The sequence below is a fragment of the Neofelis nebulosa genome, chromosome 9 (genome assembly GCF_028018385.1).
Source record: "Neofelis nebulosa isolate mNeoNeb1 chromosome 9, mNeoNeb1.pri, whole genome shotgun sequence".
In the NCBI taxonomy this organism is placed as follows: Eukaryota; Metazoa; Chordata; class Mammalia; order Carnivora; family Felidae; genus Neofelis; species Neofelis nebulosa.
Window position 1 is genome coordinate 12,032,606 of NC_080790.1, and position 18,443 is coordinate 12,051,048.

The 18,443-nt window shown below is 53.9% G+C and overlaps 1 long non-coding RNA gene across 1 annotated transcript in view; it reads left to right on the plus strand.

The window, feature by feature from the left end:
• Positions 1 to 423: 423 nt before the first annotated feature.
• LOC131484385 (uncharacterized) overlaps positions 424 to 18,443 on the plus strand; it is a 37,883-nt gene continuing 19,863 nt past the window's right edge. Inside the window, exon 1 of the long non-coding RNA XR_009248209.1 lies at positions 424 to 1,341. This is a non-coding gene — a long non-coding RNA (uncharacterized LOC131484385). The remainder of the gene's footprint in view (positions 1,342 to 18,443) is intronic.

The following is an 18,443-nucleotide window of genomic DNA, read 5'->3' on the forward strand; positions in this document are numbered from 1 at the left end:
GCGGATGCACGGACACAGATGCCTTCCCCACTGAGTGCCGGCCGCTGTCGTTCGCTCCCTGACGTGCCCCAGCCCCAGGGACTGGACCGGACCTGGCCACGGCTGCCCGCCAAGCGGCCGCTACTGCCCGGGAGCTCCAGCCACCGCACCTACTGCTTGTCCCTGCCCCCGCCCTCCCCCCTTCCTTTCTCACCAGCCCTGAGCCCCATCTGGGCCACGGCTGCTGGGGGGAAGGGCAGGCCAGCAGCACGTGCTCTGAGCTGGAAGTCAGGGCTGGTCGTTTTTAGCTCTGCCTCCCACCGGCTCGTGGGTGGTTAATACATAGAGAGGGGCGTCAGAGTTCCGGGGCCAGGGAGGATGACACGCGTCCACTCCACCCGGTTAAGGGTCACACGCCGTGTGCGAGGCCTGAACGTCGGGGATTCCAAAGAAGAGACACCGCTGTATGGAGAAGCTTGGAGCCTGAGTCCTAAACCGAGATCCTTCCCACGGTCCCCATAACACCTCAGCAAGGTGGATAAGACAGAGCATACGGACGGAGACACAGAGGCCCAGAGAGTGCAAAGGATGTGCCCGAGGTTGTGGAGCTCACGAACACACGCTGGCCTCGTACCCAGGAATTGGGGCTCAAACCCCAGCCTCTTTGTGGCGCACGGAGACCAAGTTACTGCAGGAAACAGAGCTCGACTCAGAACCGGGTCTGCCTGTTTGACGCTTGAACTGGTCCGGGGAGGCGGGGTGCAGAGAGCAAGCATCAGATCGGCGATGCAGGGTGGCTAAGCGCCCTGTGTTTATTGTGCCCGGACTGAATCCACCTCTTGTCTGTGTGTGGGAGTGCGGCGGGCTGGTGGTGGAATTCAAGAATGCCCGTTCTTTCAGCAGGAAGGGCAGCAAATGGCCCCTCGTGCGTCGGTTGGTCTCCGCGAGGACGTGGAACGCATTTCTCCGAGGCCACAGCTGGCGACATCTGTGGCATCAGGGGGCCGCAGCTGCCTCTGAGTTCCAACTGCGGAGTCTCTGCCCCGGAGCTGAAGGGCGGGCCACTGGCTGGACTTCACTGGTAGCCTGGCCTCTGGTCAGCTTACTGCGGCCACCGGAAGGCAGTGGGAATGTTCCGGCCCGGGACCTGGGGCCCCCGGGAGGAAAAGCGTCCTGGCAAGGGAGTGACTGGCTGTGTTCCCGAGGCCCCCGGCCCAGTTTACCTTGTCTGCAACCCCTGTGGCAACTTCAGGCTGGGAACCTGGAGAGACATTCTGGTCCTGGGGGAAGAGCACTGAATTTGGAGTCACACGACGCAAGCACCAGTCTCAGATCTGCTGTGGCCTAAGTGCCCAGCTCTGGGTGAGTCACTTCCCTATGCCAAGCCTCAATTTTCTCTCCCCTCAAATGGAATAGTGATATGGTGCGGAACGATAGAGCTTGCGAACGTGGAAGCCTCGGATCACACAGTGCATGACAGGTCCCTCCTGGAGACCGCTGTCAGGAGCACATGACAGTATGAGTTGGCTGAGGGCGGCCGCGGGGCCCCAGGAAAGGGTGTGTGTGAGGGCCTCTCACGCTGTGGTTTGGGAGAGGCCAGAAGTGTCTTGTCCACCAGCACCATTCTAAACGCAGCAAGACTGAGCCCTGGAGACGGGAAGGGACTTGCCCGAAGTCACCAGGTCCCATCCCTGGCCCCCTCTCTCTTCTCTTTAATCTTGCTGTGTTACTCTCCAGCTTGTGGTCATCAGATATACAGGGGAGGCTGCTGTTAGTAACACAACTAACACGGGCTTTCGAATCCGTCAGACTGGGGTGACGACGCCTAGCTGGGGCCTCTGTCAAGGCTAGCTTCGTAAGCCTCAGTCCCTCTTCTCTGTAGAATGGGGATAGTAATGCTAGCCTCCGTGAAGATTAAACGCCTGGTTCATTGAAGGCATTGAAAGGAAAATGAGGACAGATGTGGCTGAGCGGATAGAATCAGAACCCACTTGTCCCCTGCTGGATGCCATTGACCCCGGGGGCTGGCACGGCAGAGTCACTGACAGGGCACAGAGGAGGGGAACGTGGCTGTTCTCCTCCACGGGAAGACAAAGTCAGACTCAGCACAGCGAGGGCTTGGGGCCAGGCCAGCTGGCGTGACCCGGGGCCAGCGGCTGCCCTCCTCTGGCCTTGGTGTTCCCATCTACAAAATGAAGGGGTTTGTGGTTTGCTTAGATGATTTTAAGAGCTCTTCATCTCTGATGGTTAAACATTCTCCAACTGTATTAATCTCAGAACTCCTGACGGTATTTCCAGGGGCCAAATTTCCTACCAGGTCAGTTTTGAAATAATGGCGAGGGAGCTCATTAGTGCCTCTGCCCATACAGGCAATTCCTGGGCGGGGATGGGAGGGGGGGCACATTTTCTGCACTCGTGCACAGGCCAATTTTCCACCATCTCGTGTTCTCAAATAGTAATAACTGCTATTTCTACTAGATGGCTCACTCACAAAGGTCTCTCTGTGCCAAGGTGCCTGAGGCTGGGGTCTGGGCACACAGTTCTGGCAGTCTTTTCCCTCTGAGAATATGTCTCCACCTGCAAGGCAATTAACCAAATAATTTAAGTGAAAAACCCAAAACTTTACACCTGAAATATGCTAATAATTGAGAAGAAGAAAAAATTTTGTGGGAGTGTATCTAACATTAATTATCTGAATTGCCTCAGATCTTCACTTAGAGTATTCAGAAGTAGAACTCTCAGGAAAGTGAGTTTTCCCAAAACCAAAATACAGGGTTTCTGTGTCTTTCCTTCAAGGCCCAGAAAGGTTGGACTTTGTCAGCGGCTTCCCTGAAAAATCAGAGCACAGGGAAAAGAGCTTGGTCTTAGGGTTCAGGAAAACCTGGGCTTGAATCTACCACTTGCCGGGATGTTTCTTGAAGCATGTCATTTCACAGCGACGTCCTCCGTGAGGCTAAGTCGGCTGGTGTGTGCCCATGAGTGAGCTCGGGTGGCCCAGAGGAGTTCCCTGACTGACCGGGCGAGGCTGGGTGGAATCTCACCCTCTGCCCTCTTTCTCTTACAGGCTGCCCTCTCTTTAGTCATGGCCCCGACCTTCAGAGGAGACTCTTCATTTACCTACAATGCTCGCAAACCCTTGGCAGCCTAACAAAGGGTTCCCCATTCTCCGAGGCTCTCAGGTGTTTCTTTCTCTGGGAAGACTTCCCTGACCCCCACCTACCTATAAACCCAGTCTGAGCTCTTCAGCCCTGAATTCCCCTGTGTGCCCTCAGAGGGCTGGGGACAAGGTTGTCCTTACACACGGTTGAGTGAGTGGATAAAGCGGAAGCTCCTTTCACAGAAGCGTGTAGACCTAAGTAAACCTGAAAAAGCAAGCGTCCTCTTACCGGATCTCTTGGAGCGCACAGCAGGGCCTGGTGTGTGAAATGTAGTCGAGGAATTTTTACTGAGACAGTAAGTGCAACGCCGAATGAATGAGTGACCTGGAGAGTTCGTAATTAGGTCAGAGGCAATGCAAAGGATCTCATTCATTCGTTCCCTATTTACTGCGAACACAAGATGTCAAGGGGAAAGTCAGACACGGTTCTTGCCATTATGGAGTTCACTTCTATGGGGAAAGAGAGTCATTAACCAAGTAACTGCAATGAGGTTAAGGGTGGCAGGATATGGGGATAGATTGCAAGGGAAACCAATCTAGTCTGAAATCCTCCTGAAATAAGTGAGGCTAAGAGGGTTCTTAAGCTAAAAACTGAAGTATGAGAAGAAACTGACTGGATGGAGGGGCAGAGATGATATTCTGCTAGAGAGACAGCACATGCAAAGGCCAGGAGGAGGTGGGGGGCAGAGGATCAGGGAAGCTGAGGTTTATGAGGTGAGTGAAGGACATGTCTTGAGAAACTTTAGAAGCCATATTAAGGCGTCTGGGCTATGTCAAAGGAAACGGGAAGCCATGCAAGGATTTTTAAGGCTGTGAGTGACAGGGTTTTAAACCACAACCTGGCTACGGAGTAAGGAATGAATTGGAAGGAAGCAAGAATAAGGAAGGACCAGTGTAAGAGAACGGTATCCTTTGAAACAGTGAGAGTCTCCTTTTTTTTAAAATTTTGTTTGAAGTTTATTTATTTTTGAGAGACAGAGACAGAGCATGAGGAGGTGAGGGGCAGAGAGAGAGGGAGACACAGAATCCGAAGCAGGCTCCAGGCTCCGGCCATCGGCACAGCGCCCGATGCGGGGCTCGGACTCACAAACTGTGAGATCGTGACCTGAGCTGAAGTCTGACACTTAACTGCCTGAGCCACCCAGGCGCCCCTGAAAGGGTGAGATTCTAAAGACAACGACAATGCATAGAACAAAAAAATGTGCAGGGTTGAAATGATCATTGAAATGACAAGCATCACCAAATACTTTATGCGGAATCTACTATCATAATGATTCTTGGGTCCAGAAGCTCACAGTGTGACTGGGGAAGTCTCCATTCACACAAACATTAAAGACCTCATAGTATACGCTCTCACCTAGGCTAAGAAGAGCCTCAGTGACTGTAGGGGGGGAAAGATAGAGAAACCACGTGCTAAAATCTCCCAGGAGTCATTCTTGTCAGAGGCAAGGGGTGTCCAAAGCACCGACAGTGACAAGCAGATATGAGTAGTAGGAGGGAAAGCTTCCCAGGTCAAGGCTGGAATGAGAATAGCATGCCATTCACACCGAAAGAAGACTTACCTTGAAGGAATTATCGGAACCTGAGCTGTTAGAAACATCACAAGGTGCTGATTTCTTCAGATTTCATTTCTCATCTTTTAAAAAAAGTTGTTTTTATCTTCAAGATATGTCTAGAGACATTTGCTTATGCTAAGTTGGACTGTATTGTTTGAGGCTGGAAGCATTTGGCATCTTATAGGTATGCATTAGACCAAACTGGATTAGCATGAGTTGGGGTCATTGTTCTCAGAGATGAGCTGTCTTGGATGGGTTGATTGGGTGACATTGGATGGAGTGATTCAGATAGTAACCGGAATATGATGGAATTTGTGGAGATGGAAATATTGAGATGGCATGGGTCAAATTTAATTGAATTGTGTTTATTGTCATGAATTTCTTTGGTCATTCTAAGCTTCAAGGAGTTCAGTTGACTGATCTGAATAGGATTTCAAGTGGCTGACTTGGAATGAGTTGGAATAGATTGGATTGCATTAGGTTAGCACTGGTTAGCAAAGGCAGGTCTTTGGAAGATTTAAAAAATTTTTCTTTTAATGTCTATTTGTTTTTGAGAGAAAGAGAGACAGAGCGTGAGCTGGGGAAGGGCAGAGAGAGAGAGGGAGTCACAGAATCCGAAGCAGGCTCCAGGCTCCGAGCTGTCAGCACAGAGCCCGACGCGGGGCTCAAACTCACCAACTGCGAGATCATGACCTGAGCTGAAGTCGGACGCTTAACTGACTGAGTCAGCCAGGTGCCCCTAGAAGATTTCTAAAACTTCCCGAGAGTGTCTGGTGAATCCTTTTGGGGATCTATTTGCAGAGTGAGAGAAGAGGATGTGCCCCCGGCACCGTATTAGAGCTACGGACCCCTGGGTCGTCTGGCGGAGCAAGGTCTTAGGCAAAGCCAGTTTGGACCCATCTTGCTTCCCTGTCTGAGCTCCATTTTTTCTCTGAGCCTCGATCGCAGCTTCTGTGAAATGAGGGGAATGAAATTGCTCACAGTTCGCACAGCACTCCCACGTGTTGTTCCGTGGGACCCACATCCACCTCCCTGGCCAGTCCACGCCATCGTACTGATGGAGGACGAGGGCTCCTCAGGGTCACGCGGCCAGGGGGGCACCCGTCAGTTGCAGAGGCCTCTGGAAGGGGCCCCTCACAGAGCCCTTCGGAGCCTCCCTGAGGCTGGACGCTGGGGCCCAGTCGGGGGTTCCAACGTGCCTGCGAATGTATGTGGTGATGTCTGCCCGCGGAGAGGTTTGCGTTTGTCCCCCTTTGGTGTTTATGTCGATACAACCCCGCGAACCTGTAATGGAGCAGTGCTGGGGTTCACAGGGAGGAGTTGGGGGGGAGGACAGGACTGTGGTCCCTGACAGCGCGGAGGATGAAAGGAAGACAGTGAGCTGGGCTGGCTTTTCTGACCTGAAGAGGCACATGTCAGCCGCGGTCAGGGGACCCCCACCCCCCCCCCCCCCCCCCGCCCCCGGCCAGTGTGCCTCGCTGGACAAGTGTGACGGGAAGTGGCCAAGAGACCCTGAGGTGAGTCCCGCTTTGGGCCATGTTGGATGACTCATCCCACGTCTCCAAACCTCGGTTCCCGCCTCTGTGAGGTGGAGACTGTCCGTGGGATGGGAGGGCAGGACGGAGCTCAGGCCCCGGTGCATGGCAAGAGCTGTGCACATGGTCCCTTCTCCTCTGCCTCAGGAGCTCCACCTGGGAGCCTCGTAGGCTGAGGAAATTGGTATCTCCCGTCCATTCCCAGGTGACCTCCTGCAACCCCTTCCACCCCGGGCAGGTCGACTGACCTGTGACCCCGAGGTGTTGACAGAATCTCTGGCCTCTGGGAAGGAGGGGGTCACTTTACCGAGTTTGTGCAAATAGATAAAGAACAAAGTGGCCCATAAATCAGGGCAACAGGAAAAACAAATAATTCTCTTCCCCCTTGGGAAAGGAGCAGCAGGGATGTGGGCGGGAGAGGGGAGGCGAAAGCTGGCCGGGCAGATTCTCTCAGGGCTTTCCCCGGATGCAGGGGTGCAGTGGGGAGTGGCAGCTGCGGGGGGAGGGGAAGGTGCCCCTTTTCTCAGCCGCACCACTAGACCTCTACATGTCTCCCCGGAAGCTGGCCCCTGAGAGGAGACTCGCTCGGGGTTGGGGCACGAAGCTCTCTTTTCCCTGTGGGCATTACTGGTTATTCTGTGTCACCCCAGAACGACACGGGCCAGGAAGGGGCCTCCCAGGACCCCAGCTGGAATGTCAGGATCTGAAAAAGCACCCACTATGTGATCTTACACCAACCACTCCTGCCCGGACTCTGTTTCCCCATCTGCAACATGGAAAGTTAATCCCTGTCCCGCCTGCTTCTCTGGTACGTGGTGAGAGGGACAGGAGACAAGGCCTGCGCAAAACCCCGGGGGCATCGCAGTGTCCTGGGAAGGACGCTGGCCCTGGAGCGGGCCACCCGGATCAAACCCAGGCTCGCGGCCAGGAGAGTAGGCAAGTGACTGCACACCTCCCAGCCTCAGTTTCCTTCTCTGTAAAACAAGAAGGGTGACTGTGCCTGACTCCTGGGGTTATTCTGATGCATCATCGGAGACACCAGGTGTTATACTAGGTGTTGGCTGAAAAAAAAAAAAAAAAGTCTCTCCATCCTTTTCTTATTGAAAACACACCCCGACCGCTGATACCTTTCAGGGTTGGCTCTTGGGGGATCATGGAAGGGTAAGGCCTGAAGTGGCAAAGCCCGTGTGGCCGGTGCTGTCCCGGCTCTACCCACCAGCCTGCACGTCTCACCTGCTCATTTGGCTTCATTCTTCTGTGCTCCTCACTCAGGGCTTTGCACTTCCTGTTCTAGAGTGACCAGCTGCCCGATTTCCCCAGGACTGAGAGGCTCTCCAGGCATGGGACTTGCAACCCTGACCCATGCTTCACTTTCCTGGGAAGCCCACGCACGCTGCCGCGCCACCCCCCCCCCCCCACCTTCCCCCCATGCTCGGGCCTCCTCTGACCGCCAGATGCAAAATAGCGCCCCTCTCACCTTTCCTTCCTCCTTGTCCAAAGCTTTTATCACCATCTGGAATATTGTACGCGTGCTTGTTTATTTGTCTCCCTGTCTGCTGTACAGTGTAGGCTCCATATAAGCAGGGAATTTCATTTTGTTTTTAATTTTAGATAATGTACCCTTTTATTCTCTAAATAACCCCCACGGGCAAGTACTGTCATCGCCCTGGTTTTTACGAGGAAGGAAACCGAGGCTGGAAGGGGTTCAATCCCTTGCCCACACCTTCTGGAGATGAGCCTAGGTTTGAACGGGGAGGGCCCATTCTATTTCTGGTTTTGTTTTTGTTTTTATTTATTTTATTTTCTTTTTTTGCCGCTGTATCCCCTGGAGCCTAGAACAGAACTTGGCAGGTGGTAGGCACTTTTCTTTTCTTAAATTTTTAAATTTTGGAATGTTTATTTATTTTTCAGAGAAAGAGACAGAGCGCGAATGGGGGAGGGACAGAGGGACGGGGAGACAGAATCCGAAGCAGGCTCCAGGCTTTGAGCTGTCAGCACAGAGCCCGGCGCGGGGCTTGAACTCACAAACCGCAAGATCGTGACCTGAGCCGAAGCCGGACTCTCAACCGATGGAGCCACCCAGGTGTCCCTGGATGCGTTTTTCTTGAATGAGCAAATAAACGAGTGAGTCTATGGTCCTTGGGCCTAGATAAAAGCGGAGAAAGGGCCAACTGGGATTGCTCCTTTAAATGAGCATGAAAAATAAAAGTTAATGTCTGTCCCGGGCTGACTGATGAGGTGTGCAAGCTCACGGACAAGGCAGGAAGCGACGCTGGATGCTTAGACTGGACACAGAGGGACAGGGAAAGTGGAGCAAGACTTCAAAGCACCAACAGCTTCTCTGAGGCCGTGTCTAAACACGTGAGCCCCAGAAGTGAGGCAATTAATCAGGTAATTTCGGCCCCCTTCCAGCCAATGGCCTCAATTATCTGGCTATTTGAAAACTACCCGTTTTATGGGTAATGAGTGTTAATAGGATATTGTCCGGAAACAGTCTCTCCTCCAGTTTGCTCTTTGGCATTCAAGGGGCCCCAGGCTGCAGGAAAGGTCCGGTTAACTCTTCGAGACTCACCGTCTGCACGTTTACTGGGGACAGGATGACCGTCGTCAGCAGGCCGCTGTCAGGATTAAATGGCAGGCACAACACCTGGAATCCTGGCTTCGGAGCTCAGCAAACGTTCCGTCCGCTGTGGCCAGCCACGTTCCCCTCTGTCCCCACCAGCCTGGAGCCAGGCCCTCCTACTACCTTCCTCCAGGCGCGCCTCGTCTCTCCCGTTCTGCACACCCTTCTGAATGCAGCAGGAGGACTTTGAGAAGAAGAGCTGCCTTCTACCTCTCCCTGATTGCCCCTTAACAGAGCTTGCCTTCCTGGGAAAAGAATCACTGAGGAAAAAAAAAAAAGAGTGAGAAAGAAAAGGGAACTCTGATCTCTCACGGCTCTCCTGTGGGTCAGGCAACGTGCGGGGTCCTTTAAAAGCACGTCCTCAATCCTCACGACTCTCCTGCTAGGGAGGCTACTGTTACGATCCCATTCTGCGGCCTGGGAGACTGAGTTTCAGAGGTTTAAGGAGCACGAGTAAAGTTAGACAGGCAGTAAATGGTGGCACTGGGAGCCAGACCCAGGGACCAACGGCGTCGTCAGCTCCTGGGCTTTTAGAATTCTACAGGTAGGGAACCAACAAAACCAGGCCTGGAAAAGTCTTGTGAGATCGTGGGATGCCACCCTTTGTTTTACAGACGGGAAAACCGAAGGCAGGAAAGTGGAAATAGAGGCGGTAGCCTAACGGGAGGGTGACGGCGCGGTGGCAGCGGTCACAGCCGGAATCTAAGGTGTATCTGCTGGGCGTCGCATCCGTCTCACTGCCAGGCCCCGCTCCTGCCTCTCTGTGCGCCGCCTGGCCCCGGCCCGAGGTCCCTGCCTTCCCGGCGGCGGCTGCCCTCTGGCTGGAGACACCAAGGGGGCGGCCAGGCCGCTGCTGCAGCCAGCTCTGCGTGGGCTCCCCGGGCCGGCTGCCCCCCCCTTTCCACTCACCTCTGGGCCCCGTGTCCATCATGCCTCCTGTTTTCCTCCTTCAGATCCCCGACATCTGTTCCTCTGGCCCAATTCACCCTTAGGCTTTGGAAACTTGAATCTGAATGTAGTTTTCCCAGGCGTGCCTAGGTCCCTCTGTGCCCAGAACCCGCAGGTCCCCTCTGGGTGCATGGCCTCCCTGGTGTCCGGGAAAGATGAGACTTCAGGGCTGTGTGGTCAGAGTAGCAATCCCCTTGCTTTGCAACAGTGCCTAGAAGGCCTAGCCCCCGTCCCTCCCACATACCTCCAACCACTGTCCTGGCCATTTCCCTTTCAGAGGTCAAGGAGGGAAATCAAGGCATGGCCAGGAAGGAGGCGATTCCTCCAGGAACAATTGAGCAAAGCGCTCCTGAGGAGGAATGAGACGCTTCCCCCAGCTTCCCCCACCGGCACAAATCCTGCCCCATCTTTGGACCTGGTCTTGCCCCAAGAAGCTTTCTGCTCCCCCTCACCCACCTTTGGGCCCCGGCAGGCCCCACTGCTCAGCCAGCCGAAGGTACGGGGTGACGGCCATCCCTCAGGTCTGAGTGGTGAGCACTTCCTATGTCTCTGAGGAGCTCCCTGTGCGTTACTTCCTTCCGGCAGGTGGGACAGGGTGGCCCAGAGGATCGAAGGTCAAGAAGTAGAGGGATGTGTCTGAGTCACCCTGTGCAACAGTGGGGGGGATTGGGGCTGGGACCCGGATCTCCCGTGTGCCCCACAGGATGCCCACAGGGCCAGGACGGCAAACCCTCCCACTCGCCAGTCTCTGGGAACGGATTTTGGTCTCTGACCTCCCCTGGCCTTTTTGTCCCAGGCAGGTTAGCCCTTGACAGGGGGGTGGCTGTAGCCACAGCCATGGAGCACGTAAGTCAGGGTTGGCTTAGAAGGCCTAGAAGACACAGCCCCTCTGACGGCCTTGGGTCCCTCTCCCCCCATGAAGTGAGAGGTTGGGCGCTAGGCGACCTGGGTCCCAGCACCTAACTGCACACTCGTGTGACGTCCAAAGGCAAGCACTGGTCACGTTAAACCATGTGTGACACGCGTGTAAACGTTTCATCCATGTACAATTTCCCCCTCAGTCTCTGAACACACAATCCATCCTCCAGAGGGGAGCATGTCAACCTCCCCTGTTGTGTTGACATTGCAGATAATGTCATCTCATCGCCTGTCCCATTCTTCTGGCCTTCCTGAAGCCCCCTGCCCTCTCCCCTTGGAACACCAGGGCAGCGGGGGGCAGGTGCTCATGTTAGCCCCCGGGGCTGCCCAACCCTATTGGCCAGCTCTTTAATTTCTGACCGAAGCAAACAACGCAGAGAAGTTGGACAGCCCAACCCCCTTTGGTCAACTCCCCAGCCAGAAAATGTAGTGTGAATGATGTTGGGGAGGGCAGAGCGGTGGCCGAAAGCTGTGTCTGCTTGCTCCTCTCACTGGACCTTGTAGATCTGTCAGCGCTTTTTTCCCCCCGTGGTAAAATATACATAACCTAAAATTGACCATTTCAACTATTTTTAAGCGTCCAACGCAATGGCCCTAAGTACATTCTCCTTACTGTACAACCACCACCACCGTCCATCTGCAGAATTTCATCACCCCGCATGGAAACTCTGTCCTCATTAGACAATAAATAGCCCCCCAGGCGCCGTCCGGAGTGACATCTGTGCTCTCTTGCTGTGCCTACGAATTTGACGATTCTAGTCACGCAAGTGGAACCACAGTTTATGCCTGTTAGTCGATGTCAGAATTTCGGTTCTTTTCAGGGCTGAGTAATATCCCATTACACGTACGCACAGCATTTGGTTTATTACCGGCACGTTTTTAGCGTCCACCATCTGTCTGGCTCTGTTCCAGGCACTTTGGTATATGGGTCAGGAGTCTCATGACACGAACATAGCATTTTCTTTCACGCAGGATGGCTAGACGTTTTTGAAGTGATCGGCAAGTAAATCAGGGTGCTACCAAACAATGGTGGCTGTTTGGTGAGAGGTAGGAGACACTTTCCAAGGACCGGTCTAGTCTGAGATTTGGGGAGTAACCTGAAATATACAGAGTTTTCTGCATACCTGTTGATTCTCTCTTACAAGTTGTTCTTGTTTATACTTGTGTTTGAGCAGGCAGAGAGAAGGGGGAGCTAACTGTGATCTGTCAACTTCCCCTCTACCTGTCAACAATTCTGTTATCGCCGCTCCTATTGTGTGCCAGGCTGTGATGCCTCAACCTCCTTACCTCTTTCTCTTATTTGCCGTTTCAAACTTTTTTTCTCCTTACCATGACAAATATCTTTGGGAATGAAACAAAGTAGAAGAAATAGCCCTTGCCTGTAATCAATCTGTCAACTTGATTTCCTTTTGTTTGAAGTTATTGATCAATCTCACCCACCCCTTCCCCCCCCCCCCCGCCCGCCCTTCTGTCACCTCTCTGGCTCTCCTCTGTCCTGCTCCCAGTTCTGTCCACTTGGTTGCTTTAGAGCCGAGAGCTCAATATCTTCTGTGGGTGCATCTTCTAATCAGCAAGGTGGCCAATTAGAGCATGGTGTGAATGCCCCAGGTTTTTCTTACTCCTTTGTTGCTTGTTATTCTTTACATTGGTGCTATTTTGGATATCTTAGATTAATGGAAACCCCCTGGTAAGTGAGGGTTTGTGATATTTATTGATGTGAAGATAGCTTATTATGATTTATAATGAACAAACTCTTTCAAAGAGTCTTATCACCCACGACAGGACAATACGCACAAGGCTGGTCTTCTCACTCTGGAACATTCCAACAATACTCAGCTAACCGCTGTGGTCCTTATATACACGTTTCCCTCTCTTTGCTTTCACCCAACATCTCCCATGACCTAGATGTTGAAACAAATACGCTATGCGCCTTTCTGCAGTGGCACCTCTAAGGCTTTGCTCCCTGCATTTGTTTAAGTGTCTGCCGTCCCCCGTCTGGATCTGAGCTCTTCCAGAGCAGCGAGTGGTGCACAACAATGAATAAGTCACAGTCCTTTTGCTCAAGCCACTAACAATGACATGGGAAGACAAACATATCAAAGCCAACTACAAAATGAGGGTGTGGGGAATATGCTTTGGAGGAAGAAAGAAGTGCATAGAGGGGATGAATGCCTTGGGGAGTTTCAGTTAGAAACTGAAAAATGAGAAAGATTTACGGATGAAGAAGAACCGGGGAGGGTCGGCATCTCAGCCATCGGGAACAGCATGAGCAATGGCGTGGCGGCCAGAAAGCGAACGGTGTACACAGAAAGTGTTGCATTGGCTGCTGAGATGAAGGAAGTGACTTGGGAACTGGGGAAAGCCTTGGATTCCCAACCTAGACCGTCAGTGTTCATCCTGGGGCAATGTGGAGCCATTGAGGGCTGTGGAGATGGGTGGCTCTTGTCTCAGTTGGGGTGGCCGTACCGAGGGCAGGGAGACCAAGGCAGAGTCTCCTGCGATAGAACTGGAGAGAAGGCCAGAGCGGATGGAGTTGGGTGGGAGGGCATACCTAGGGGACTTCCCTGAACACGACTGTCACTTCCCGTGGGTGCGTCAGTGGGAGGAAGAAAGTGGGTGAAGAAGCATTTCTCCACCGACAGGGCTGTCGCCAGAAAGAAAGTCACTCTGCCAGGCGCACTGTTTATTGTTCTCTGTCACAGTCTATCTTCTGTTACATAATGCATCAGGCTGACCCTACCCCACAGACTCTGCCCCAGAGCCCTTTGTCGGCATCTGCCCGTGGGCCTGTGATTGGGCAGCTGGGCCGACCGGCCCCCCCGACCAGCCCCTCCTGGGTCCCCCTGGGGTGGGCGGGCTCCTGAAGGCAGCTGAGCTCCTGGGAGGGGCTTCTACCCCAGGTGCCGGCGGACCTACAAGGCAGGCAAATGAGGGCACATCAAAAAGCTGTCATAGCTGGTCCACACCTCATTATTTGCCTTGGGACAATCAACTGTCCACTCACTCAGTTTACTTATCTTACCTGCAAGAGAAGAAGATTCTGTCAACATAGAAAGTGCTGGAAGGAGGTTGCTCGATGTTGAAGCAAATAAAATAGAAATGGTACAATCTGCCCCGAATTGGACCATCTCCTCCAATACCGGTGTCGTTATGGACCCTCGTTCCCCTTTGGTCTTTAAGGGCTGGAGTAAGGGGTTGGGGAGGAGGGGCTGCTGTCCAGAGCTCTGGACGCCTCATAAGTGAGGAGAGGCCTGAGTGGTGGCAGGACTCACACTCGAGTCCAGCTGGAGACTGTGCGGGTCCGAGGAAATCAGTCCTTGGTCTCTAGACCAGCCACAGCGGAGCACTGAGGAGTGTGTGTGTGTGTGTGTGTGTGTGTCGGGGTGGGGGAGGGAGGAGGCAGTGTTTAGAGCTGGTGCCAGTTTGGACCCACCTGGCAGGGGCCTGGTCTGCCTGGGATGTGTGGAAGCCGAGGGTGGGCCCAGCACCACAGCGGCCTCTCTGACACGGCGGGACTGAGTGGGAACAGGCCCCGGGAAGGAGCTGCCCGAGCAGGCCCTCCGTCCATAGTCAGAGACGCCCCCGAGGGGCTGTGGGGTGCAGAGCCCTCAAAGCCAGAGCCAGAGACACTTGAGCCTGGTTTTGCACATCAAAACAGAAGCCGGCTCGCCCGCCGGCTCTGGCAGAGCCCAGGGGCCCTCAAGTGCACCCATCAGCTCTGTGTTCAGCTGACAAACGTGAGGCGTGGCCCCTCCTGTGCTCCACGCACTTCTCGGGCCGGGTGCGGCCGTGAACGCAGCAGGGGAACGCTGTCCCTCCTCGGCCGCCATCCTACAGTGAACGAAATGAGGGCTCACACAGAAGGTGGCGGCTTGCAGTGACCGCGATGGCTCCTTATCATGAATATGACAGAAGTCAGACGTGGGCCAGGCTGGAGGGGAGCTGCCGATGGAGACAGCCCCTCCCGGGGGTGCCGGGCTTCGCTTTGGGGGACAGCGTTCTCTGCTCCCCTCCAAGCGGCTGTCTCCTGGGTCCTCCTGCAATTTTCCCCATGCATCAGACATGTTTGTTTTGGAGGCTGAAGGACCAAATTTGTACCAGCTCAGAGGAGTCCATCCCTGGACAAAAGGCAGTGTGCTGGGACCCCTGTGCGCGCAGGAATCCGTCCCGTCACCTCTGTGTACCATCCATAACCCTAAAAGACTGCCCTGTCATCTTATCTGGCAAGCGAGGTTTTAGCAGTCCCTTCATTAAGCCTGGAGAACAAAGGCGGCTGGGTGAGGGTCTCCGAACGTCCAAACACCCTGTCACCCGGAGTGTGAGGCCGAGGCTGCCCCAGGGAAGGCTGGGCCTGTTTACAGATGGGAGCAGATAACGTCTGAGGAAGGTCACCCAGCCTTTTTTTCCCATCCTTTGGCTGGGCAGGGGAGAGGCGGTGGGGGCGGGGGTGGAGGGGACCCGACCACCCCGATGATGCTCCAGCTGGCCCCAGGGGGGGGGGGGCTCTCTCCAGCTCAGCAGAGGAATGCAAGCAGAGCCCAGGACCCCTGTCTTCACACCCTGCAAGAGAGGAGGGGCTGAGATGGGGGGGGGTGGGCAGGGAGCCCCAGAGAGACCAGGAAGGGGATTTTACAACAGTGTGACTACTGCTGCTAGGGGTGGGGAGATTGGGAAGCAGGTTACTGTTTGAGTCACCCTCTCCGGCTGGGCAGGAGTGTTCTGAGAGATCTCTGGTTTGTACTCCAACTAGCCTAACCTCCTCCCCCTGGGACAGGAATCCCCTCTGTGTTATCAGAGACACGGGGCTACCCGGGGCTGCTTGGATACCACCAGCCGACGGGGAGCTCACTCCTCCAAGGGGAGGTGGTCTGTTCCTTTGGAGGGCAGCTCATGGGAAAAATCTCCCCAGGTGAGCTATCATCTGCCCACCCACCTCCTCCCCCCCACCCACACCTCGCAGCAGGCTGAATGTTTGTTTAGGCTGAAGTCTTGACTTTGTGCTCTAAGTTCCTCCCAGGCTTTAGAGAGAAACTTTCTCTGGATGAATTATAATTATTCTCATTACCACCCAAACTAATGGTCATCATCATCATTAGTAATGACAATACCTTGCACCGAAAAAGCACTTCTCACAGCGCTTTTACACGCCAGAGTTGACCTGCCCTTCCCAACAGCCCTATGAAATAGGCGTAGAGTAACCTCATGGTTTAAATTAAAATTTATTTATTTATTTTGAGAAAGAAAGAGAGCATCCCAAGCAGGCTCCAAGCTGTCAGTGCAGAGCCCGATGTGGGGCTCGAACCCATGAACCGTGAGATCATGACCTGAGCCGAAGTCAAGAGTCGGACGCTCAACCGACTGAGCCACCCAGGCGCCCCAACCTCATTTTTTTAGAGAACCAAACAGAAGCTTGGAGAGATCAAGTCACAGGCACAGGCCATTAAGGAAGGGGTGGGGCCAGACCCCGGGTTTCCTACCTCCTAGTCCATGATGGCTCAGCCCGAATGTAGCTCACACCATTTCTAGACATTCACAAGGGCTGACTTCATGTTTTGTGCTAAAAAAAAAAGAATCCCTCCACTCTGAAGATAACGGCGGTCCTATTTCCCACCCCAAAATGGACAGGTGTCGTCACAAGATTTCCAATTCCGAATTCAAGAAAAACGTTTGAGCTTCGAAGCTGGAAGTGTCTGCTTTGAGAAGTAGCGAAGTCCCTGTGCCCAGAGGGGTGCATGTGAATTGATGAAGGACTTAGCATGGACGCGTCACAGGACATCCGAGGGCCAGCTGGGTGTTGGAGTACATGATAAGTGCCTTTTGAGTTTTAGTTGCAGGAACACTTGCCTGCCACGCCCCATCCTCAGCAGAATTTGCTCTGTCGGACCTTGGACACCTGTCTTCTCCTTCCCTTGGCTATTGGCACTCCTGATTCCGGGACCTTCAAACCCGGACTCAATTACACAACCAACCTTCTTGGTTCTCCAGGCTACAGATGGCAGATCGTGGGAACTTTTGGCCTCCGTAATTGCATTAACTCTTTCCTATAATAAATGTCTCTCTCTCTCTCTCTCTCTCTCTATATATATATATATCTCACATGGTTCTGTTTCTCTGAGAATCCTAATATACTCCTCCAGGACTCAGCTCAAACCATGTTCTCTAGGAACACAGTCTTGACCACCAGCCTCCCTGTCAGACAGCTCACCACGTCTGCCCTTCTTTGTGTTTCTACTGTATGGTACACACACCCATCCACTGGTTTGTCCAGATCACATGGAAGGGTATTGGTTTATCTGTATACGCGCCCTGGACGGGGTCCCGCCTAGGAAAGTATGCTCTCCTGCTCAGAAAAAGTAACTGCCCGTATGTCCAAACGATTTTGATGGTCTGTATGAAATGCCCCTATCCACACTTACCGCTCTTGATGGCAGGTGTGAATGTTCGTATCCACACAACACACGCGTATACCACACAGCGCACAACACACGTGCCACACGGCCTACGCCCGTAACGCACGATACGCGACACACTTCCCACTTCAAATTCCCACACATCTGCTGTCTTTTTCTGCCAACACGTGTATCATACACAGCTGTGTGGCCTCAGGCAAGTTCCCTGGCTTCTCTGGGCCTCATCTGTCCATTCCTGCGATCTGGAAGGCTCTTGACGAGAGGTGCAATGCTCTAAGATTCGAAGAGCAAGGGTAGGAAGGAGCTCTCTCTGAGGCCTGCCCCTCAGGACATTCGGGAAATGCTTCCTCCACCTCACGGGAAGACAGACTCATGAAGGGCCAAGTGTAGCATGGCAGGAACACAGGGCAAGGGGAGCAGAGGCCACAGAGGAATAGAGACGCTTCCAAGAAGGAAGCGCTTTGGAGGGAGGTCTCAAATAGCACCCCCTGACCCGTGAGCGGCGGGAAAGGCCGCAGGTGGCAGGGGGCCCTCTCTTTCTGTCCCTGCCAGGTGTTGAACGGATGTTCACCTGCCTGAAGGGACACTTCTGTTTACACCTCCCCAAAGTCACAAGTCCAGTGATACTGGGTGATCAGCAAATCCCCTGTAAATCAGGTGCTCCCGGGCCGCAGGGGCCTCTCTCCGCCTTGCTGTGGCACATCAGCCCACGCTGGGGCTCCTACCTGGGCTGGCTGGGGAACCCTCTTTCTGGTCTCTGAACAGAAGCCTCCCTAGGCAATCCCTGCCTGGTGCCGTGAGGCTTTTCTTTTGGGATCCCAGATTTGTGGTATGTCTACGTCAGTCGAGGGACGGGAGCCCCCGTGAGGATAAACCTGCAAGTCTGTGTGCCCGGGAGTTCACTCAGCCAAGAGGAAGAGCAGAGGTGAGGGTGTCTTCTCCGAGGCCTCAGAAGAGGAGCAGGGATGCTCCTGACGGGGAAGCAGAAAGAGCTTGAGCAGAGCGCGGGGGACACGAGGGAGCCCTGGTTCCCAGGGACACTGGGGAGGCAGGGTGCTAGTTCAGAGCTTGACCGAGGGAGCGGGGCTCCGAGCCCCGCTCCCTTGAAATGGAAAAAAAGGAACCCACTGTACGGGGGCTGCCGGCCGGTCCCTCGTCCGGCCTGGATGTCGGGGGGCTTGGGCTGGAACCTCCATCGCCACCAGGAAATAGCCCCTTCTTGGGAGAGATTGCAGGAGCTGGTGGGAAACGGATTTGGGGACATTAAGGCTTGATATTACTTCTTCCGATAAAAAGGCGTTGGCTTAACCTTTTTGT